The following is a 24,430-nucleotide window of genomic DNA, read 5'->3' on the forward strand; positions in this document are numbered from 1 at the left end:
TGTCAATGTGCACTTAAATGTGGAATCATCAACTGTAGCATGGGCAACCAACTCAGAAATCAAAGTGACTCATCTTCCTCCAGCCAACAGCCAATAGCTCTTCAATTAGTGGCAGGGACTTAGGAGCTGGCACCTGCACAACCACTGTTTCATACAGGAATAAGTTTTGAAACATGGCATTTGAATACAGAAACTTTTGTTTTAATATCCACAGAAATTAAAACAAGAAGAATGTAGGTTGGGCAAAGGAATGATCCTCCTTTACTGAATGAATGCCCATGGAATATTAACTAAATGCCAAATGTCACATTCCTGGAATACTTGAGTGAAATAGGCAGAAATAAGATTAATTTACAGTGACAAAGTGCATATAATCGGAGACAGTATATTTAAATATGCTAAAATCCCTTTATTTTCCTTTAGTAAAGTGGGGATGTAACGTTTGTATGCATATAGTGTCCTATTTACAAGGAAATACATATTTGTTTTCTTCAAATACATTGGATACATTATAAAATTAACTTCTCAAAATGTTCAAGTTATTCAGTGTGTAAAAACTGTTTTTGACACATCATCTGATATCTGAGATATATTTTGGGAGCCATGTTTGCAAGCTCAGACTTGTAAATGCTGTAAAGTCAAATCCACCTACCAGTATGGTAACCATCACTAATTCTTAGTGCTGTGAACATATATTAATTAGCCCATGCTTTATAGAAGCTTCCAACTTTAAATTTTCTAATATAATAAATCAGAATGAAATATTAAAAGTAACTCACCTCATACTTAAATAATGAAAGGATGAACAGATCTCAGTGTCTTTTATATGTAAAGTTTTCTCCACAGTGTACTGTTAGCTATAATTTATAATCATAGGCTTCTGTCCTCAGTTTTGCATTGGATAATGTACAAGCTCATATGTTTTTCTTATACCATTCTTATGTAACTGTATTAATCTTTTTATGTTACTTTGACATTGTAGTTCCTGAAATGAGAAATTAAATATATCAACAAAGCAATATGAAGAAAATTTGTTATATGTTAAGAAAAATTATTATTTTTTAATGAGATCTATTAACTCCTAAGTAATAAGGTGTAAGTTTGGGGGTTCCTAACCATAGCCAATTAGTGTGGCAGGAGGAGGTCACTCGGTAATCACCTTCCATTTGCTACTATGCAATGGGAATGGCTGCCAATTTTATACAAAATGAGATAAAAATTCAAGAAATAAGCAACAAATAATTCCCATTCATGAGAAAATATGGAGCATATTCCTTTTAGAGATCACTTGCCCTGAGGCAAGACAAGCAGTGTGCACCTTATTGCCCACAGAAAAGAGGAACTGTGAAGGCTTCCACATCCAGCTAATTCCACTATAGTGGAATTATAGTGGCTATAATTACCACTGCAGTGCCTACGCTATATCTGCCCATTTGTGATCATATATTAAGATGTTTCCATTTATTTAAGTGAAGAAAAGCCCATTCTTATTAACATGAAGTTACAGGGAACTGCCCTATCTCTCCCAAATCTTCTAACAGTACTGATGATGTTAATACAAACTTTTCAGGGCAGCAAAACCATGATCTCAAAAACTTATTTTTTGACCACAGTTCAGTCTCACTGTGTATTTACAGCTGGACTCAAAAGTAAGAAGCAGTCTAGAGGACTTTATCTAGGCATGCCTCTGAGGTAGTGAAACTATGTATCTGTTTTCTGACTTGACATTGCAAATTAGACAAGGAGCTGAACATGACTGAACAATATGCTTTCTTGGAAACATTAAAAACAAATTAGGATTCAGCAAGCAGCTACTTGAATCTCAGCTGCTCTGAGCAGTTTTCTATCCCTTATTATTGTAGTATTTAACTAGGGGTGACACCATGGGTGAAAAGCGTAGCAAATACTATAACATTCAAGTTACTGAAACTAGAGGTGTTTGTTTCAGGCCCTAAACTTTCAGATTTTAAAGTAGTTTATTTTGAAATGGGATATTATCACCTAATGAACAAATTAAACAATATAAACTTCTAATCATATTTAAAAAGAAGTTAAGGAGCATTTTGCATTTCAATATAAATTGTTTGCTGCATGCCACTTCTTTTGAAATCAAGATGGCAATATATTTTTCAAATAATATAGAAATGATGTGTGCTTTATTCATTGAACTATATAATTTTGTCATATATAAATAGTTATATATGAGACATTTATTTACTACCAATAATTTATTATTTCCTGAGACATTTCCCTTACTACCAGTCAATTTAGTGCCTGCTTCTATTTTTCTTGAATTTGTTGGGTTTTCTTGGCTTCACTAGTTACAAAACTCGTTCGATTCCAGTTTTCCACAAAGATTTGAGAAGCTTTTCTTCTGTAAGTTGTCTGAAACAATGAGTCATTTTGACAAAATCCTTGGCAAGATAAAGCAATCGCATGATTCTCTTTTATTTATGCCCATTACTTTCATCTAAGTTTTCTTCTTTAGTGTTTTTTGGAATGATCTTTTATAAAATAATGATAAAAAATTCCCAAAATGTTATATTCTTTTCTATTGTGGGATCTTAGTATTAATAGTCTTTTGTTTTTCATTTCTTTTTATGTCCATTTTCCTAGTTACTCCTTTTCGGGTCAGAAGAGATCAGGGAAGAGAGTCAGTGACAGTTATAAGGACTAGAGAAACTGGCCTCTAAGTATGTTAGCATATGTGCAGGAAACCACAACATATAGTTCCCTACTAGGCCAACACGACTCAGACATTCAGAGCAAAGGTAGAACAAAAGTTATCAAACTGTCCCTGGTGATAGTCAATTTGCTTTAGGGAAAGTCCATGAGTCCACAGAAGATCCAAGACTTCAAATGAAGTTTGTTGAGTGTGGTGTATAAGCAATTGTTTTTGGAGTAAGTACAGACCGAAAATAGAAAACAATGGTGTGTGAACACGCCTATCTATGCATATATAGCAAGTTCAGACAGCCTGTGATTAGAATTTATCATTTTCTTCTTTCTTCTAACATAATATTTCTATTGATTATTTGGGAATTTTCCATCATACACTCTGAGTATACTCATGTCTAAGTCCTCCCAGGTCCATCCCCAGTAACAGTCTGGACAGGAAACCATTGGAGAAAACTCTTAAAAATTGTAATAAAGACGCTGAAGTGTAGCTTCATACAGTTGAAATCTTTTGGCAAAAGTGTGGGTCAGAAACAGTACTTTCTATTTAATAAAAGTTCTAGACAAACAAAGAAAGCCATTTGGAGAATATAAGATTATCATATTTGGCTACATCTGTAATTTAATAAGCCATTTCCTATATAAAAAAGGTACTTTCCAGACTGTTCTCTCTGCACAGGGAGTGTGACTGTAGGACAAAAATGATCTGGGTGATCACAGCCTGCCAAGCACAGTGGCGGTGAGTGACTGGATGCAGAGTGGTCTTCCTGCAAGTCCTGACACATTGACTCAGCAGTGGAGTTTCTGCTGCACCATTTCTGAGCCAGCAGACCACACACAGTAAAAACTGAAGTCTAACTTGGCTTTGCTTCATGAGCTTGTCCTATTTCAAAACTGACTGAACAAGTCTTTCACAATGACCATTTTTTTTTAGGACATTGATTTGTAATCTATTTCACTTTTTTCCCTGGCCCCCTGTGGAAATCTGATTAGTTCCACTCTGACTGCATGCGTTTCTCTGAATTGCTTAGATTGTTTCAGTTTCTTTCATCTTTAAAGTAGACTGGGTTGGGAGCAATAAAATCAGCAAGTGATTCCTTACTCTAATTTATAGGGACTTACTTTCTTTTCATTGTTCAGAAAAGCAATACTCTGATAAATAAGATATATCTATAGCAACATCTCTATAATGCCATTGCTCCTACATCCCACTCAGTACCTGTCACTCCCGGCTCTTCTCATCTCATTAACCCACAACTCAATTATTTAAAATGATATACTTCCAGCTCTTTTCATACGGTTTGTGGTCTTTGTTATTCCAGTACTAGAGATCAAACCCAGAACCTGGCATATGTCAGGCTATTATTCTATGCTGAGGTCCATCCTCAGCAATCATATTCTTCATTGTCTATCAATGCCATTCCTTTTGTACATACCAATTTTGTACAGATTTTTTTGCTCTAGCATTTAATAAGCCTTTGATCATGTTAAAACGATGAGGTCTATGATGCTGTGTCCAGGTATGAATACGTATGCAGGTTTTAAATCATTTTAAAACTGCTCTTTCAAAGAACAAAATGTTTCTATTTTTCCATGTGATGACTAATTTTCTATATCAGTTTGACTGGTTTTAGGGTTCTACTGGAGTTTTACCTCCTAATGTATCTATAATTTTCTAGAAGAGATCAGCATTGGAATCCACAGACTGAGGCTGCTCCCACAGACACCAGGCATTGGCCTGTGGAGAGCTCAGGTGTTCTTTCCCACATAGACCCCAGACATGCACCTTCTCACTGTAGGATATGGAGCTTTTGGATCCTTTGACCTTAAGACTCTGGAACTGACTTTCAGGTGATGGAATGAAGAACAATTCATGATACCAGTATGTCATTCTCTAGCTTGCACATAGTCTATCAGGAAACTTCTGATTCTCTGTGATTTCAGTGGTCAGTTTCCACACAAGACATCCTTGCCATTTGTCTGTTATACTGTTATACTATCTATCTGTGGTGGTTTGAATAAAAATGGCCCCCATAATCTCATAAGGAGTGTCACTATTAGGAGATGTGCCAATATTAGAAAGAAGTGTGTGACTAGGTGTGGACTTTGAGATTTCAGAAACTCAAGCTAAGCCTAGTGTCCCTTTCTCTACCTACTGCCTGCTGATTCAGATGTAGAACTTTCAGTTGCTGCATGGCTGCCTTTATGCTGTCATACTTCTCACCATGACCATAATAGGCTAAACCTCTGAACTATAAGCCAGCCCCAATTAAATGTTTTCCTTTATCAGAGTTACTACGGTCATGGTGTCTCTTCACAGCTATAGGAATTCTAACTAAGATTCATCTATCTATCTATCTATCTATCTATCTATCTATCTATCTATCTATCTATCTATCTTCTGTCTATCCATCCATCTAACGACTATCTATGTATCATCTGCCTGTCTGTCTGTCTGTCTGTCTTCCTTTACCTTGATCATCTATCAGCATCTACCCTCTATCATCTTTGTATCAATTTTCCATGTGTCATCTATCTACAAACTTTCTATTATATATTTATGATCTATATTTATTTATTGTCAATTTTTTATTTATTATTTATGTTTTTACCTCCTAACCATCCATTTATTTTGAAGCTATCATCTATCCTTAAGTCTATCTTCCATCATCTATCTTCTACCATGTATATCTATTATTTATCTACTTATATCTATCTACTAGTCTACCTACCTATGATTCATTTGTCATGCACCTATATTGCACATTACTATACTCTTGCCATGTCTCTCTCTTGTTTGGTTCACGCCTTCACTCATTCCATGTGTTCTGTTTTCTATGGAATCTGAATAGACTCTAAGTACGACTGTTTTCAACAGAAGGTGTTTTAAGACGGAGACCCACATTGGAGCACCGGACTGAGCCCCCCATGGTCCAAATGAGGAGCAGAAGGAGGAAGAACATGAAAAAGGAAATCAGGACCACGAGGGGTGCGATCACCCACTGATACAAGGGGACTGATCTAATGAGAGTTCACCAAGGCCAGTTGGACTGGGACTGAACGAGCACGTGATCCAACCAGATTCTCTGAATGTGGCTGGATTCTCTGAATGCGGCTGGCCCGGAGCCTTTCTGAAAAGCCATTGACAATGACTCTGGGACTTGTTTCCTCCGCATATACTGGATTTTTGGGATCCAGTCTGTTTGGATACTCACCTTCCTGGACCTGGAGGGAGGGGAGAGGAAGTTGAACTTCCCACAGGGCAGGAAACCCTGACTGCTCTAGGGGATGGAGAGGGAGGAGGAGGGGGAGTGGAGGGAGTGGGAGGGTGTTGGGAGGAGGGGCGGAAATGGAAACTTTTATAATTTAATAAACTTTGAATTTAAATAAAAAAAGAAAAAAATCATTGAGTAAAGCTTTCATTATTTACTTATCACTCCATTCATGGATTTATGAATCAGCTTTCCCTTAGTGTAAAAAAATCCATGATAATCAGCTTAAAAGCAGAACAAACCTAGTTTGGCTACCAGTTTGGTAGACTTCCTTCTTCCAGACTGTCTCCTGCTCTCAAGGCTCCATGGAGATAATAGGAAATGGTGCAAAGCATCCAGTGGAAAAAGTCTTATATCCAATAATTGTGAGAGATAAGGGTGGTAAGAAGACAGGTCAGATCTTTCTATATCCCCTTTCAAAGGCCTGTTCTCAGTAACTTAATTTTACCCACTATACATTATCTATGAGAAGTCTACCATCATCTACAGTGTCAAACTGAAGGTCAAGGTCATAGCACAAGTCTTCATGGGTCATTTTAGACCCACAATGCTGCAATAGGTATTTGTCTTCAAAATTATATAAACATATCTGAAATTAATGGTGTCAATAATACTAGTATTTTGGTTTATTCCATTTTATATATTTTATATGCCTGATCATGTTTTTTATTGCACCAGCAGCCATTGGAAGAAAAGAACTGTATCTTCTATTTTATTGCAACTTAAAAATCAAGTATGATACTTACAAAAGTGATGGAAAAAGCACACAGATTGGTTCGTTGCCTAGTGGCTGAGTTAAAAGAAATTCTCTCCTCTCTCTCTCTCTCTCTCTCTCTCTCTCTCCCATGATAGAGATCAGATTCAGGGCCTTTGTTGCATGAGTAAAGCAACAAAGGTGCTCCACCAATGAGTTACCTCCCCAGTCCATGAAAGTAAAATGTCATAACTTAGAAATTTAATATTCCTTTACAAATATTTAAGATTTTCTGAAGTTGGAGAAATTGCTACGTAGGAAAAGTATGTGGCAAACAAGCATATTTTGATTCCCAGAACTCACATAAAGCCGCTTACAGTAGTTATATATGTAATCCTGAACTCTTGTGGTGGGATAGATGTGGGATAATATCCTACAGGCAGTCAGCTAGCCTAGAGTATTCGGTGGTAAATAATGGGAGAGATTTCCTCAAACAAAGTGAAAGGAGAAGACCTAATTGAACCAGGTTTGTCCTCTAACTTCCAAACATGTCCTGTGGTATGTATGTGCTCAGCGAGTCAAGGATACATACACACAAACACACATACACACAGAGAGGAGGGGAATAATGATTGAAAAAGGTTCTCATTAGAATAGATGTAAGCAGGACCAAAGAATTCACATTGAGTAACAAATCATTTAGCATCAAGAACCTCACTAGCCATCCTTGGAAGAGGGTTGTAATATAATGAATAACTCTTCATTTAAGAGTTTATTAATTATCTCCATCCAGTCATCAACCAGTAGATGAAAATAGGTCATGTGTTATCAGACTTGTGTTGTGCCATATCAAAGCCGAGAGGATTAGAACCTGCAGTTTCTTTCCTCTCTGCCAGCAAACTGCATCTCTATTCCAGTCATTGGCTCTTTCCTCCCCAAAGCAGGACCTGGCATGTAATAGTAATTTCTATTTAGTACGCTTTTTATAATGAAAAATAATGACGTTCTGTAATTCAGCAAGTATCATTTATGAATCAGCATCAAAGAAAGCTTTGCAAGCAAACTAAAGGCCAATCTGACCAAGTTAGCTATTCATAGTCTGGGCCTGGATTCAATCAAAAACACTGAATAGGCTCACATCTAAAGATGGTGGGCCAACTCTTTTTCACAGCTGAAAAGATGCTTGGCATTGCTCTTCAAATCAAAAATTATTTTGTCATATTTCATTTTCAGTGATCTTGCCTGTGCAAGAAAAGCTAAAAAGAATCATTTACAGGCTTTTTTAGGGAATTATTTTTAGATCACCATAGTCAGATATAGTCACCATATTGTCAAATGTTGACCTTATCTCTAAAGACATGCAATCCAAAATCCACAAAATTAAATGGAGATTAAATCATTTGTGGTGGTCTTGAATTTTAAACTAAGTAGGGTGAAATTTAAAGTTCTATTTTCTGACATTTCTTATATATTTTCATTTTCAAGTTCCAAACTAAAGTCCTCATTTCCTCTATCCAGACACCTGTTACCTATTTAGATTTTTTTTCTGGTTTTCACCTCTCACTCTGTTAAGTATAAAAGTTTCTCAAAATTAAAGACCCATGAAAACCAATTTTATGATTTCTAATATTGTGCTCATTTTTTTTTACCCTGTCATTGGTTCATCAATACCAGTTTCCTTCTTTTGAGGGGCTAGAGATGAGTATATCCACAAAGAGAATTGGGCAAAATAATGTCAGAATAAAGTGGAACATGCAGAATAAATAAACTGTGTTGATCATAAAGTAAAGACTCCACATTGAGGCTTTTACAATGATATCAGTTCTTGCTTTCTCTTCACAATCTACTCTTTCCTACTCTCTTTTTCTTTCCCTGTGTGTCACACACACACACACACACACACACACACACACACACACAAAGAGAGAGAGAATGTATGTATGTATAACTGTCATTGTAAATAATGTAAGTTTACCCTCCATTGCTGTTGAACTCTTGATGAGCTCATGATTAGTTTCTGATGACCAATACTGTGGTAATTATTGCTTAGAACAATTCTGTATACTTTATTCACTTATGATTCCTAGAAACATAGTTTTTAAATATATTATATAAATATATAATAAATATATTACATAATTTAACACTTGTCATCAAGCTGCATTATCTGCACCTTCAGAAAAGATTGACTTATCACATCAGTATTTAAACTATTCCTTAAGTGATGATTCTATGCTTTGGAGTGGTTTTGTTATTGCTGTTGTTTGTTTGCTTATTTGTTTCTTTGGATTTTTTGAGACAGGATTTCACAGTGTAGTTTTAGAGCCTGCCCTGAGATGTGTTTATAATGCTTCTACTGATAGGTTACACTGATAGATAGAATCACATATCTATTATTTCTCTGAGAGCACTCCAATAATAGTCTAACTAGAAGAATTGTTAGTGAGCTTCTCTGTCTGCTGGGACCTGAATTTTCTTGTCAGGACATTATTCAAGACAATGGTCAATTGTCAAACAGCTGTTTTTGTTTATATGATATACTTCATCAAATCCTTAATGCATTGTCTATAAATATAAAAGAAAGAATTTGGAAGAGTCATTGACTATTGTTTACTTAGGAAACAGTAATTACTCATCTCCTATTGATTAATAAGTTCAATTTCCATACAGCACATATTATTGATCAGTTATCTCTTGTAAAAATCTCATGACAGATACAGATTAATAACCTGTAGCCCAGGTGCTCACTTGATCCAATAGAATAAATATGAAGAAGAGCACTGAAAAGCAAAGTAAAATAAAATGAGGAACTGAGGAGCTGACCCACCAAAGTAATGCTTGCTCTTGTAGCATAAGGACCTCAGATTAATCCCTAGCACCCGTGTAAAAGTATATCCACAGTGTTAGAAAGTGAGTGGTGGAGTAGGAATCACTGAAGCTCATTGGTCAGCCAGCTAAAACTTAATTCTAGAGGTACTGGACCCAGTGAGAAACAATCTCAAAAAGATATGGAACAGCACCTAGGGTGATCTCTGCTACCATGCAGGTGTACTCATTCACTCATGGACATACATACACAATTAAAGTGAGATATGTCAACTGAATTGTATATTTTTCTAAGTAAAATTCTGGAACTTTAATAATGATGAAAGAATAATGATAAAAAGATCAAAGCTATGGTGGCAGCAATTGACTTGTCTTATAGAGAACCTCGAGGAACAAACATTTCTCCATTACTAGGGCACACAGCATCTGAAAACAACCATTAGAAATAATTTTAATAGAGCAATTCATAAGTTCATATTAACATGAAATCAGTTGAAAGTATTAAATTGATAAGAAACCTTCTGTGGAAATAAATCATTATAAATTGTTTATGCATTTACAGACAGTGAATGTCTCCTATACCCCTGACAATTCACTAGCCACAGAACTCTTTTATGAGTTAAGAAGCCCATAGAAATCCCTAAAGTCATCGGGCAACTTCAGGAGATTTTTAGGCCATGAAATAGCTCAGCCACATAGTTATTTAAGAAGGTTTCTCTAGCACAGGATGGATTTGGAATGTGCTAGGATCACTACAGAAATAAGTGGAGAAGATCATTGTTCTTTTTATAGTGACTGCAAAAAGTAGTGTGGTCCCACAGGAAAGCAGAGGTCTAGGAAGACATATTTTAAAGAATGAAAAGGGTGAACAGCTCTTGGAACCTAACTACATTTAAACATTATACTAAAAGAATGGGAAAACTCAAAAGTAAGCAAAACATTTTAATAAATAAAATAAGCCATTTCAAGTGGGTTGTAAGTGACACTTGCAACAAGTTATCATCATGGTGAGTGGGTATGCTGTCAGAGATGGGTTCCGGAGTCAAAAAGGTATCATCAAGGATAGTGGATATGCTGTCAGAGATGGGTTCCGGAGATCATAAGCTCAACATTACAGCATCTACATTAAGATTTTAAGAATAACATTTTGTGACTGTGGAATCTTCAATAGTCAATGTCTGCACTATTGATAGCTACGTTTGAATCTGTTCATTTGTTCTCCACTAAGATGGAAAACTGTAACATTACTGTTGAAAGTTAAACATTATTATCATTACTTTGGCATTCTAAGGAAACTGATAATAAATTCTGTCAGCTCTTTAAATTTTTCTGTTTCTTATTGGAATGTGAAAAAACTATAATGTATAAATCGAGTGTTTATATCCAACACGGCTGATGTTGAGTTAACAAAAGATTATTGCTGGGTGACGATCTTGACATTCTGATATTGCTTTCATCTACAAACAATATTTATTGTTTCAGTATCAGAGGAAATTATATCTGAATGTTTTGGAAAACTTTGAGAAGTGAAAGTGTAGAGCAGAGGACCCCAGACGCCCCCATGCATGATGGTGCTGAGATGGCCTGCAGGGAAAGGCAGCTGCTCCCAAGGCTGAAGGCCTAAGTTGCAACCCTGAGACTCACATGGTGGAAGGAGAACTGACTCCTAAAGTTGTCCTCTAAGTACCAACGTGGTTTTGTGTGTGTGTGTGTATATATGTGTGTGTGTGTGTGTGTGTGTGTGTGCACGCACACGCGCTCATGCTCATCTACACTCATACAAATAAATAAAATATTTCTCATGTATCTATCACACAGAAAATTTGATGACAGAATTACTTTTGCATTTATTGAAGTATTACACTGAATCCCATCAAAATGTCAATTGATACATGTTAATAAAATTATATATGTATGTGTATGCATGCATGCATACATGCATGTGTTGTGGGGTATGTATAAAATGAAAAGACAATAACCATATCCTAATTATTAAGTCACTCTCATGAATTTGTTTTAATATCCTGTGCTTTTTATTCCATGGCTTCTACCTATCTTCTCTAACTTGGCTCTATTCCCACATCTCAGACATCCTCTAAAACTGTCATTCCCATCTATATATATCCTACAGCTGGTGTGTCGTCCATGGCAGTTAAGTCTGTTCATTTAACCACAGTGGCTCTTGATCTCTATGATTTTCTATGGACCATTTCTGTGGTTATTGAGATAACATTCACCTTCAGATAAATTGCTTTTATTATCCTTGCAGATGTTGCTTCTTCCAATATTTTTAAGTAGTTGTAAGGCATAATGGCATAATGGCAACTTATCTTGTTTTGTTTTTTATTTTCAGGGGATATTTATTTACATAAATAAAATCCATTTACCTCAGCAATTACAGGTCTAGATTTATTACCCAAGGAAGTTAAGGAGTTTAACTCCTTGATCTGGTTTGGGGAAGATTACTATAAATATTTTTTAAATTCTTATTATTTGAATATGAAATATCTTTTCATATAGCTTTATAGATATCCATCAACACATAAAAGAAATGTTTTAAAATTAAAAGAAACAAGAAAATGAATGATTGTCATCCTATTTTCTTTCAAATACTATGGAGCACATATTGTGCTACTACCTCACTAAATATTTTGTTGAAATCAGTCAGCCATGTACTGGGATAGAGTCCTTAGACCTCACACTTTTTTGTCTGTTCTGTCTTAGTTTTGCTTTTTGCCTGGCCAGAAAAATTTCTGGTGAGTGCTAGACATTATGGGTCTGGTAATAGGACCAGAGCTGCTTCAGTGCAATGTGTATTTGCCACTTTTTGTGTCCTGATTTACCACCATATCAAATTCCTGCTGACGCTGGTGTGTGCATTTGCTTGGGGTGATGTGATCACATGCCTATCTATTCCAGATACGATGCAGACAATAGGCCAAAGAAATTCCACCTAATCTTTTTTAGCAAACTAGTAAGCATTATTTGGGGGTGGTTACGTATAGTAGCATGAATGAGTGATGACCTATAGAAACACAGAGGCAGCCCCATCATAATTGATGGCTAAGGAAATCTGTACCTTTGGATGCCGTGTTTGAGCATCAGATAGTTTCGCTGGGTATTAGTACCTTTGTTCCCAGTGGTTGGTACTTGATTAAGAACTTAGTCTTGCAAATCTTTAATCCTTAAGAGCTTTTGCTGCCTTGCTAGTTGCTTTATGTCTTGTCTCTTGAGAGTCATATCCCTACTTTAGGGGATAGTGTTTAACTTTGGTGGGAAAAGCTGTAAAGCAACACAAAGGTAAGAATAAAGAAATAAAGAAGAAATATAATTATGTGAGGGAATCTTGAGTCTTTCTGTTGTCCCTAGGCCACCTTACTGTAACCTACATAGATAATCACTATCATTTTATTTCTGTTATCGGTAAGATAAAATTGTAAATTCAGACTAGACTTGTACACTAATACTTCCCCACTTCATAAAAGTCTGGTACATATTTTTTCTACCTCAATTAGAAAAAAAAATTATGTAAACTCTATGGGAGTAGTCACACAAAAAATAAAAAATAAAAATAAGAATATACAAAAAACACCCTCCAGGAAAAACATCCCCCCAAAAAAACCTTAAAAAGCAACACTATGTTTTGTATTTCTCACACCTCCATCATCTTCTTTGTTTTATTGGCATTGGGAGCTGCTGTGTGTCTGTCACAGAGTAGACTCTTATTCAAACAGCTTTACTTGTAAACACTGTGTGATGTGTTGTTGGGCAGGTTCAAGGCCTCTGGTACACAAGCAATGCTGGATCCTCCCTGAATCTTCTCTTGGATATTCTGCTATTGCCCGAGTCATGGAGACACTGCAGCTATGACTCAGTAGGACCAGTCCCTTCACTTACTCCAAGAGGTCACAGATGGGTGAGATGTTGGGGAGTGACCACTAAAAACCCTAGACAGATGCCTGAGCAGTAACTGAACTGGTGGTGCTACTGGGATATCCCCTTTAGGTGTGGGCCTGGGTCAGCTCTCCAACACCTGTACTGAGAGGTGGGGCCAGCTCTCCTGCGCTGAGGTCATTAAGGGTCCATATTCTCAGCGTAGGGTCAGTTCTCTGGTGCGGAAGTGACTCTCCTAAGGCCAGTGATGGGTGCAGCCCATTCAGCACGACGCTGGTACTTCAACACATGGTTCCTTACATGGTTCTCATGGCCCCTTTTGGTAACATGGACAACAGACAGCAACACAGACCCCAACTGCATGAGGACCATGGACCCAGACATAGCCAGCAAAAGCAGCTTGGGCTCAGATGTCACCATGGGCCCAGGAGAGCAATGCAGGCCTCTTACATTGCCGTGGTCCCCCGATTCCAGCAGCACCCCAGGTGGAGCCCATATGCCTGGCAGTTGCACGACCTTTGATGGTAACAGGTACCATGGACCTCAACAAAGTCCCTGGCTGTGATAGGGTCAATGATCCAGACATGATCATCTGCTGCAACTCAAGCTTGGATGACATCTCCGTGGACCTGGGTGTTAGCTCAGGTTATACCTTATTGTGATAGCCCCTGGGGCCATATGCGGAAGTTTAGACTCTGAACATCCTCATGGCCTTTGGTGGTAACAGGCGCCATGAACATTAACACAGACGGCAGCTGCAGCAGGGCCATTCACCCAGACATGACCCTTGGCAGCAGCTCAGGACTGGGTAGCACCAAGGCCCTGGTTGGCAAGCAAGCTTCCCACATCAGCCTTTTCCTCACTGCCTTTGCCTCTTCACACCTGCCTTTTTCCACAGGACATGAACCATTTTGCCTCTCTCTCACTCCCGTACCCTAGCATATATTTGCTCACTATAATGGTGCCAACTGCCTGGCACCAAAAGGCATGGAGCATGCCCATGGTTTCTTCTCCTTTAAAAGTACAAACAGCCCCAGATAGACACATCTTAGTAGAAGTTTTTAGTAGTAAATGTTTATGCATATCCTCAAAGACTCTGCCTCTGAGTGGTGTGTGTCATGTTTGTTCTAACAGCCGTCACTCATGCCTCAGTAGGTGTTTGCTGCTGGGGCTCTGATGTTTTCAGTTCTAACCCAACTGATAGCAGTTGTGAACCTCTGGGTTTGTCTGTCTCTTCAGATTGTGCATGGTGATGGTTTACTTATGACCACATGGACCATTATTCTCAAAATTTGTTCTCCCAAAAAACTTGTTGAGTTTCAATTTGTTGGGCTTCTCAGTATGTTTAACATAGTCCTCCTGAAAGGGCATCAGATGATTTTTAAACACTTTGTATTTGTGATATGAAACTACACACCTATAATCATCCTTTACAATGGCTTTTATAAAAATTTCAAATTAATAAAGAGTACTTTACTCACATAATTAACAATATATGTGCTTTCTCCCCACTTATCTTATTTGATCTTTTTTTCCCAATTAATACTTTTAAAATACTTTCTACATTTGAATCCTTATTATCAGCCCCAGTAAGCATGTTGTATATAATAATGGGACATCTTGAAGTCAGCTATTTGAAAACTTTCTCCAGCAATAGTACATTACTTTTCAGTTCAGGCTCACTCAAGTTTCCAGAACACATGTAGAAAGCAGACAGATTTGTTAGCAGAATTCTAGATGTGACTGGCCTTTAGTCCAGTTCTCAATACAGACTTTATGACCCTCTAACATTTCAGGAGTTGGGCCTCCACTGTCACTACTTTCTTGGAATTTATAATTCTGAACTAGTGTGTGATTATTTTGTAACTTTTGTCATCAGGAAGAATGCAGAATGAGGTTGTGGGATGCATGTTATTCAGTTTTGATTGTCTGTCTGAATTAATGATCACCCCTGGCATTAAATAAATGTCTTTGAGAGTGTTTCCAGGGAGTTTAACCAAGAAGGCACTGATGCCACTGGGCCATCAGTAACGAAAAGTCCCCAGACTATCTTAATACAAAATGTACAGCTTTAATAAACAGAAGGAAGACTTACACCAGCTTACACCAGAATCCAAACGATCCGTCCGCACGCAGGAGCCAGGTGAGAGAGCTAGCGGGAGCGCATTCGCCAGGTTTATAGGTAAACTTTAGCCTAAGGATGATACACTCTGAATGAGGATAGCAACATCCTATGACTGGTCATCCAGAGTGAATAAGAGGAGGAAAAGAAAAATCTAGCTGCATATTGCCTGTTCTCTGCTTTGGAGTCTGTACCAAAGACCACACTGCTTCCCTACCATGCCTGCCCACTGAAACCAATTACATTGCTCAGAACTCTGAAATAAATAAACCACTCTCCTTAACATTGCTTTTGTCAGGTATTTTGTCCCATCATTGAGAAAAGTAACTAACATGAGTGGCATGCTTTGATTATAGTGGAGTGTGCATAGATGGACCAGATTATTATAAGGAATTTTAGGCATCATACACCCACAAGGCTGGAGACGAACTCTAAGATGGCCTCTGTGATTGGATGTGAGTTTAACAGACAAATTTATGACAAGACCCAAAAGAAGACAAAGGGTAATTTACGTGGTAAATACTAATAGTTATTAACTTATCCCTGTTGTACATTAAAGATGCTTTCATCACTGGTGCTCAGAGATCTGAGAAAGAATCTCACATGTAAAGCCTTATGTGACAGTTTCAGGTATTCAGAATGTTACTGACTTTGTGGTAATAGCATCTCAGGTCTCTGTGCGCTGTTGCATAAATCTGTGTCACTTGTGCTTCTTTGAATACTTGTAAATAACTTCCAATTAATTATTCCTAGGCATTCTGGTATCCTACAGCAGGATGAATTAAATTAGAATCACTCTGTGGTATTCTTGATAGAATTATGCTAAACAGCTTAGTATTAAATTATATAAAATAGGAAACATGTATAATTTATGGTTATCACAGTAATTACAATAAAATATAAAATCTCCTTGGTAGCTTTTAACAAAGTTGATTTCCCCAAAGCATGCATGTATGTGTATGTATGTATGTATATATATATATATATATATATATATATATATATATATATATATATTTATGTATCATCTGTGATGGATTGATGGATATCTTTGTGGTTTACATAAATGAATTTAGAATCACTTAGGAAACATACTTTGAGTTTGTCTGTGACAGAGAATTTTCAGAAAGTAGAAAGGATTCATCTTACATGAGGATGGTAGAGTTTCAAGACTGCTGTTTTGTATAATTGTAAATGGTCTATGAGTACTGGATAGGGCTTTTTGAAAACTTCTTATTTTTACTGATGTTACCCTAAAACTGGTCTCATAATAGTGATATCAGCATCATGACATCATATTAACCAACTGGAATTGTTGTTGTGGGACCCCATTTTCTTCCTAGAAACTTCAAAGATTACTACAGGAAAATCTAATGTTCATTGTGGAAAACTTAGTCATTATTCACATAGACATATATTCAATGAAAGATATTATGTAGACAAAATGGACATGTAGAAAAGTAAAATATTTCCTTAAAATCTATCTTCTTTTTGTCCCATACCACATGACTCCAGACATGAGACATAAATCCTGAATTTTTCTTTTAACAACATGCTTGGATTTAGAGAAGGAAAGCCATCATCCAAATCTAAAGCCTGTAGAAGGAGGGCTGCTTTGTTGTTCCTGGCTGTATAGCCCCAAAATAATCACACAGAAACCATATTATTTGCAATACTGTTTGACCAATAGCCTAAGAGTATTTCTGGTTAACTCATATCCTAAGCTAACACTTCTCTATTAATCTGTGTATCATCACATGGCTGGAACTTACCAGCTAAAATTCTAGCATCTGTCTCTGGCAGGGCTACATGGCTTCTCCCTGACTCCTCATTCTTTCCACCAGCATTCTGTTTAGTTTTCCTCATCACATGGCTGGAACTTACCAGCTAAAATTCTAGCATCTGTCTCTGGCAGGGCTACATGGCTTCTCCATGACTCCTCATTCTTTCCACCAGCATTCTGTTTAGTTTTCCCCACCTACCTCTATTCCCCTACAGCTCTGTTATAGGCTCAAAGCAGTTCTTTATTCATTAATGGTAATCAAAGTATACAGAGGGAAATCCCACATGACCTCTCCTTTTCTGTTTAAATAAATAAGAAGGTTTTAACTTTAACATAGTAAAATTACATATAACAAAACATATATCAAACAAGAATTACAGTTATAATATTTTTATCATAACTAAGGAAAACTATAACTATAAATTCTTCAACACCATCAAAAACCACAGAAGAATATAATATTACCTAAGTAAACAGGAAATGCATTGTAAGCAACTTCCAAAACACTAGAAATGACAGAGACATCTTGCTGCCTGGACAGTTACCCAAAGTTCTGTACCATTGGGGTACCCTTCTTCAGCTTACTGTCCATAGTATCTGGCAGACTTTTTTATGAAGCAAAAAATTTCAAAGACAGTTCCACCTATATTGGAACTTTCTTCTGTGTCCTGTAGAATTTCCAGGAGACTCTTTCATGAAGGAGGTACCCCAAAGGACCATCTCACCTTTAAGCAAGTTTAGCGGTCATTTCTCCGTGGGTCCTGCATGTTTAGTTCATCAAGCAGTCCAGGCAAGAACAGTTTCTTAACCAAAAGGCTAACCAACTCATCAAGAGCCTCTTCAATGTCCATATTCCTCTTGAAGTAGACTGGTGCTTCCAGGAGCATATGAGTCTCATTGTCTTGAAATGTCCTAAGTTATTAAAACATTTTAAATGTCATATTCTGAAGGTCTCTGAAAGATTTGAAAAATTCCTATCCATCTGAAATACATCTCTTTACATCCAATCATACTAACATGACTACAAGCTTGACTATTACAGACAATTATCTATTTACCTGTTTCTTAATTATACATTATTAAATGAATTTCACAATCACAACACCTTAATCGAGAGCAGAGCAGAAATATACATATAACAAAATCGACCTTAAATTTGTATCAATAAACCAAGATCTAAACCAAGATCTCTATAGAGTATTCCCCTTTAAGTATAAACCATCATTTATAAACAATATTTGGGAATATGGGTGAAATACTTCTCCAAACTTCTTCTTGATGTTTATTAGGTGAAATAATTTTTGGAGTGTTCATGGTGACCTCTTGGGGAATCATAGTCTATAAAATATGGAAGCATCAACAGGTTCTCATTCTCTGTAAAAACAAAAGAAGAACCTCTTTTCCAAAGCAACATATTCTTATACTCAAATTTTGAATTCAAGAAACCTTTAAGACATATATGTTGGTTTTGCTTAGCAGTCTGTACAATGAAATGTCTCTCTGTAATTATTGATATCTGTCTTGCTATATGTAATTTAACTATGTTAAAGTTAAAACCTTTCTTTTTATTTAAACAGAAAAGGGGAGGTGAAGTGGGATTTCCTTCTGTATGCTGTGAATACCATTGCTTAACAAAGGATGGCTTTGGACCTGTAGCAGGTAGCACTGAGATAGGCAGGAAAAGTTAAACTGAATCCTGGGAGAAGGAAGGCAGAATCAGAGAGAAGCCATGGAACCCCTGCCAGAGACAAACATGCTGAAACTTTACTGGTAGGCCATGACCTTGGAGTGATGCACAGATTAATGGAGATGGGCTAAATTAAGACGTAAGAGTTAGCCAATAAGAAGCTAGAGCTAATGGGCAAGTAGTGATTTTAATTTAAATATTATAGTTTCTGTGTGATTATTTCAGGATTAAGCGCTGGGAACTAACTAGCTCCCTCCTTTCAACAAAAGCCAGCTCTGATTTTTAAGTAGAGATGTATACATGTCCAGATATCAAATTTTACTGTGCAGATGATACAGCATAAGTATTCATTCTATACTCATAAGTCAGATTTCTCTTTGCTTGGTGATTTTTTTCTGGATAGTTATTTTTTCATCTTTGGGCATATAGATGTTCAAGGTCCCTTGACACTTTGAAGATGTGCAGAGAAAATGAAAGGACCCTGCCCCTGCTCTTATAAGGCTTTCTTACCACCTGTATGATTGTAACTTCTTTGGATGAGTTCACATTTCTCTGTCTCAAGAGATTTCTCTCTTTCAAACAAAATCTTTATTAAATTTGATGGTATCCATAGCTTAATCTCCTGTAGAAACAAGAGCAAAACCCCTTCCCCAACATAGCACATCTCCTGCTTTCCATCATGTGGTCAACACATCCTTTAAATATACCAGCTGATTTAATTCAGAAGTTTTTTCTATTATCCAATGTCTGTTTGCTGCTATTGTTCCTTTCTCATTAGCGTTAAAAAAATCAAGGTTAATAAAACATTATACAACCTATTTCTTGGGGTATTTTCCATCCCTTTCTGTTTGTTTAGCATATTCTTTATAGTTATATTTGATCTTTCTATAATGGCCTGACTTGTAGGATTATTTGGTAAACCTGTAATATGCTTTATATTATAATAAGCAAAAAAAATGGTTCATTTTCTTAGATACATATGCTGGAACACTGTTTGTCTGCATTTGTACAAGTATACCCATGATGGTCATAACTTCTAATAAACATGTGATTACTGAATCAGCCTTCTTTAAGCTCAAAGTAGTTGCCCATTGAAAGCCTAAAGTATCAATGGTGTAGTGTAAATATTTTAATTTTCCAAATTTTGTAAAATAGAACACATCCAACTGCCAGATTTCATTCCTTTGAGTACCCTCTGGGTTGCTCCCTGCAGGTAATGGTATTTGGTTATAGAAAGAACAAGTAGGATATCTCTTTATAATCTTCTTCCCTTGTTGCCATGTAATAGAGAACTCTTTCTTTAAACCCTTGCTACCAACGTGATGTTTCTTATGAAATTCTGAGGCCTTCAGGAAACTTCCAATCAATAATTTGTTAATTTCTGCACAACCTTGAATTAGAGGACCTTGCAGATCCATATGGAACTGGATATGTGTTATGTATATGGGGCAAAGCCTTATCCTGATTATGTATTGAACCTGATGAACAATGAAGTCAATTTTGTATCATCTGGTATGAGTTCAGCAGTTTCAATATGTAAGACAACTCTTTCTGCATATTACCAAACAATAACTATATTGAAAGGCTCTTAAAATTCCTTAGTACCATGAGACTAGCATAAACTCTGCATTTTATATAGAATTGTTTTTTTTCAATTTTCTTTATTTTTATTTTTTAATTAAAATTTTTCACGTCTTCCTCTCCTCCCACTTCTCTCCCTTCCCCCCACTCTCCCTCCACCTCCTTCTCCAGGCCAAAGAGCAATCAGAGTTCCCTACCCTATAGGAAGTCCAAGGTCCTCCCTGATCCCCCCAGGTCCAGGAAGGTGAACATCAAAACAGACAAAGCTCTTACAAAGCCAGTCCATGCAGTAGAATCAAAGCCCAGCGCCACTGTCCTTGGCTTCTGAGTCAGCCTCCACCATCTGTCACATTCAGAGAGTCTGGTTTGATCACATGCTCCATCAGTCCTATTCCAACTGGCCATGGCAAGCTCCCATTAGATCTGTCCCACCGTCTCAGTGGGTGAACACACCCCTCATGGTCCTGACTTCCCTGCTCATGTTCTCCCTCCTTCTGCTATTCATTAGGACCTTCGGAGCTCAATCCAGTGATCTAATGTGGGTCTCTGTCTCTATCTCCATCCATCACCAGATGAAGGTTCTATGATAATATGCAAGATATTCATCAGTGTGGCTATAGGACAAGGTCAGTTCAGGTACCCTTTCCTCTGCTGCTCAGGGAACAAGCTGGGGACATCTCCTTGGACACCTGGGAGCCCTTCTAGAGTCAATTCCCTTGCCAACCCTAAAATGGCTCCCTTAATTGAGATATATACTTCCCTGCTCCCACATCCACCCCACCTTCATCCCAAACATCCCATTCCCTCAAGCTCTTCCCATCCTCCTCTTCTCTTTTCTCTCCCCTCATATCCCCTTATCCCCACCACACCCCCACCCCCATGTTCCCAACCCCTGCCTGGCAATTTTGTCAACTTCCAATATCCAAGAGAATAACTATATGTTTTTCTTTAGATTTACCTTCTTATTTAGCTTCTCTAGGATCCCAAATTATAGGCTCAAGGTCTTTATTTATGGCTAGAATCCACTTATGAGTGCGTACATACCATATTCTTCTTTTTGGGTCTGGGTTACCTCATATAGTAAAGCGTTTTCTATTTCCATCTATTTGCATGCAAAATTCAAGGTGTCATTGGTTTTTACTGCTGAGTAGAACTCTAAAGTGTATATGTGCCACACCTTCTTTATCCATTCTTTTATTGAGGGGCACCTAGGTTGTTTCCAGGTTCTGGCTATTACAAATAGTGCTACTATGAACATAGTTGAACAAATGCTTTTGTAGTATGATTGGGTATCTCTTGGGTATATTCCCAAGAGGGGAATTTCTGGGTCCTGAGGTAGGTTGATTCCCAGTTTCCTGAGAAACTGCCATAGTAATTTCCAAAGTGGTTGGTCAAGTTTGCATTCCCACCAATAATAGATGAGTGTTCTCCTTACTCCACATCTTCTTCAGCATAAGCTGTCATTGGTGTTTTTGATTTTAATCATTCTGATAGGTGTAAGATGGTATCACAGAGTTGTTTTGATTTGCATTTCCCTGATCGCTAAGGAGGTTGAGCATGACGTTAAGTGTCTTTTGGCCATTCGAACTTCTGTTGAGAATTTTCTGTTCAGTTCAGTGTCCCATTTTTTAATTGGGCTAATTAGCATTTTAAGGTCTAGTTTCTTGAGTTCTTTATATATTTTGGAGATCAAACCTTTGTCTGATGCGGGGTTGGTGAAGATCTGCTCCCATTCAGTAGGATGCTTTTTTGTCTTAATGACAATGTCCTTTGCTTTACAGAAGCTTCTCAGTTTCAGGAGGTACCATTTATTCACTGTTGTTCTTGTTGTCTGTGCTACTGGGGTTCTACGTAGGAGGTGGTCTCCTGTGCCCATGTGTTATAAACTACTTCCCACTTTCTCTTCCATCAGGGTCAGTGTGGTCAGATTTATATTGAGGTCTTTGATCCTTTTGAATTTGAGTTTTGTGCATGGTGATAGATATGAATCTATTTTCATTCTTCTACAGATTGACATCCAGTTATACCAGCACCATTTGTGGAAGATGATTTCGTTCTTTCATTGTATACTTTTAGCTCCTTTGTCAAAAATCAGGTGCTCATAGGTTTGTGGATTAATATCTGGGTCTTCGATTCGATTACATTGGTAAACATCCCTGGTTTTGTGCCAGTATCAAGCTGTTTTCATTACTGTAGTTCTGTAATAGAGTTTGAAGTCAGGGATGGTAATGCCTCTGGAAGTACTTTTATTGTATAGGATTGTTTTGGCTATCCTGGGTTTTTTGTTTTTCCATATGAAGTTGATTATTGTTCTCTCAAGGTTTGTGAAGAATTTTGTTGGGATTTTGATGGGGATTACATTGAATCTATAGACTGTTTTTGGTAGAATTGCCATTTTTATTATATTGATCCTCCCAATCCAAGAACAAGGGAGATCTTTCCATTTTCTGGTATCCTCTTCAATTTCTTTCTTCAAAGACTTAAAGTTCTTGTCAAATAGGTCTTTCACTTCCTTGGTTAGAGTTACCCCAAGATACTTTATACAATTTGTGGCTATTGTGAAAGGTGATGTTTCTCTGATTTCCCTCTCTGCTTCTTTGTTCTTTGTGTATTGGAGGGCAATTGAATTTCTGGAGTTGATCTTGTATCCTGCCACATTGCTAAACATGTTTATCAGCTGTAAGAGTTCTTTGGTAGAGTTTTTGGGGTGGCTTATGTACACTATCATGTCATCTGCAAATAATGAAAGTTTGACTTCTTTTTTTCCAATTCGAATCTCCTTGATCTCCTTATGCTGTCTTATTGCTATTGCTAGAACTTCAAATACTATATTGAAGAGGTATGGAGAGAGTGGACAGTCTTGTCTTGTTCCTGATTTTAGTGGGATGCCATTGAGTTTCTCTCCATTTAATTTAAAGTTTAGTAGAATATAGACAGGCTGAAAAAGATACATATAGACAGAAGCCAGGGCCAGTAATACACTATGTAGCTGCCAGAGAAGAAAGATGAGAGCTGCGCACCTATACCAGTAAACCATGGGTCTCATGGTAAAATATGAAATAATAGACATGGATTAATTTAAGATATAAGAGTTAGCCTGGGGAGCTGGAGAGATGGCTCAGCGGTTAAGAGCACTGGCTGCTCTTCCAGAGGTCCTGAGTTAAATTCCAAGCAACCATATGATGGATCACAACCATCTGCAATGAGATCTGTTGTGCTCTTCTGGCCTTCAGGCATACATAGAGGCAGAACACTGTATACATAATAAATAAATAAAATCTTTTTTTAAAAAAAATGAGTTAGCCTGTAATATGGCTACACTAATAGACCAAGCAGTGTTTTAATTAATACAATTTCTGTGATTATTTTGGGTCTGGGCAACCAGGAAATGAACAAGCAGCTTCTGACTACATGGAATCATATGAAACAAAGTAACTATTAAAGTATAAGAATAAAAAATTATCACTTCTGGGTCACATTGTATCATCCAGAAACTTTTTCTGATAGAATGGGCTCAAAATTTACATATCTAGATTCAGATATTTTGGATGACTCCTATGGAATTTGATTGTTTTCTGTAAAATTAAGTGTGTACTTCAAGCCAGTAGCTATTGAATGATATTGGTTCCTTAGAGAGTCTATATGAGTGGGAGACAGAAGAATTCTCTGGCTGCCTTTGACCCAATAAATGTTTTGTATTTTATTCTCTGAATACAGTGTTTATTTGACTAGAGTTTTCATTTAATGAACTCAATGCCCTCCAAAGGACAAGGCATCCATTAAGTATAGATATTTATCTTCCAATATTTTATCAATTGTTGAATAATAGGCTGAACAAGGAACTGAAGAATAGTTTACAGAATTTTGTGATATATAAACATTCACAATGTTATCA

General features: G+C 37.1%; 1 long non-coding RNA gene across 1 annotated transcript in view; it reads right to left on the reverse strand.

Moving 5' to 3' along the window:
• The window catches only part of LOC125397092 (uncharacterized), a 55,581-nt gene that overhangs the window by 18,250 nt on the left and 12,901 nt on the right, over positions 1–24,430 (reverse strand). The window contains exons 2-3 of the long non-coding RNA XR_007230986.3: positions 17,993–18,179; positions 780–985 (exon numbers count right to left, since the gene is read on the reverse strand). This is a non-coding gene — a long non-coding RNA (uncharacterized LOC125397092). The remainder of the gene's footprint in view (positions 1–779; positions 986–17,992; positions 18,180–24,430) is intronic.

Source organism: Myodes glareolus, chromosome 4 (genome assembly GCF_982192425.1).
Source record: "Myodes glareolus chromosome 4, mMyoGla1.1, whole genome shotgun sequence".
Taxonomy (NCBI): domain Eukaryota; kingdom Metazoa; phylum Chordata; class Mammalia; order Rodentia; family Cricetidae; genus Myodes; species Myodes glareolus.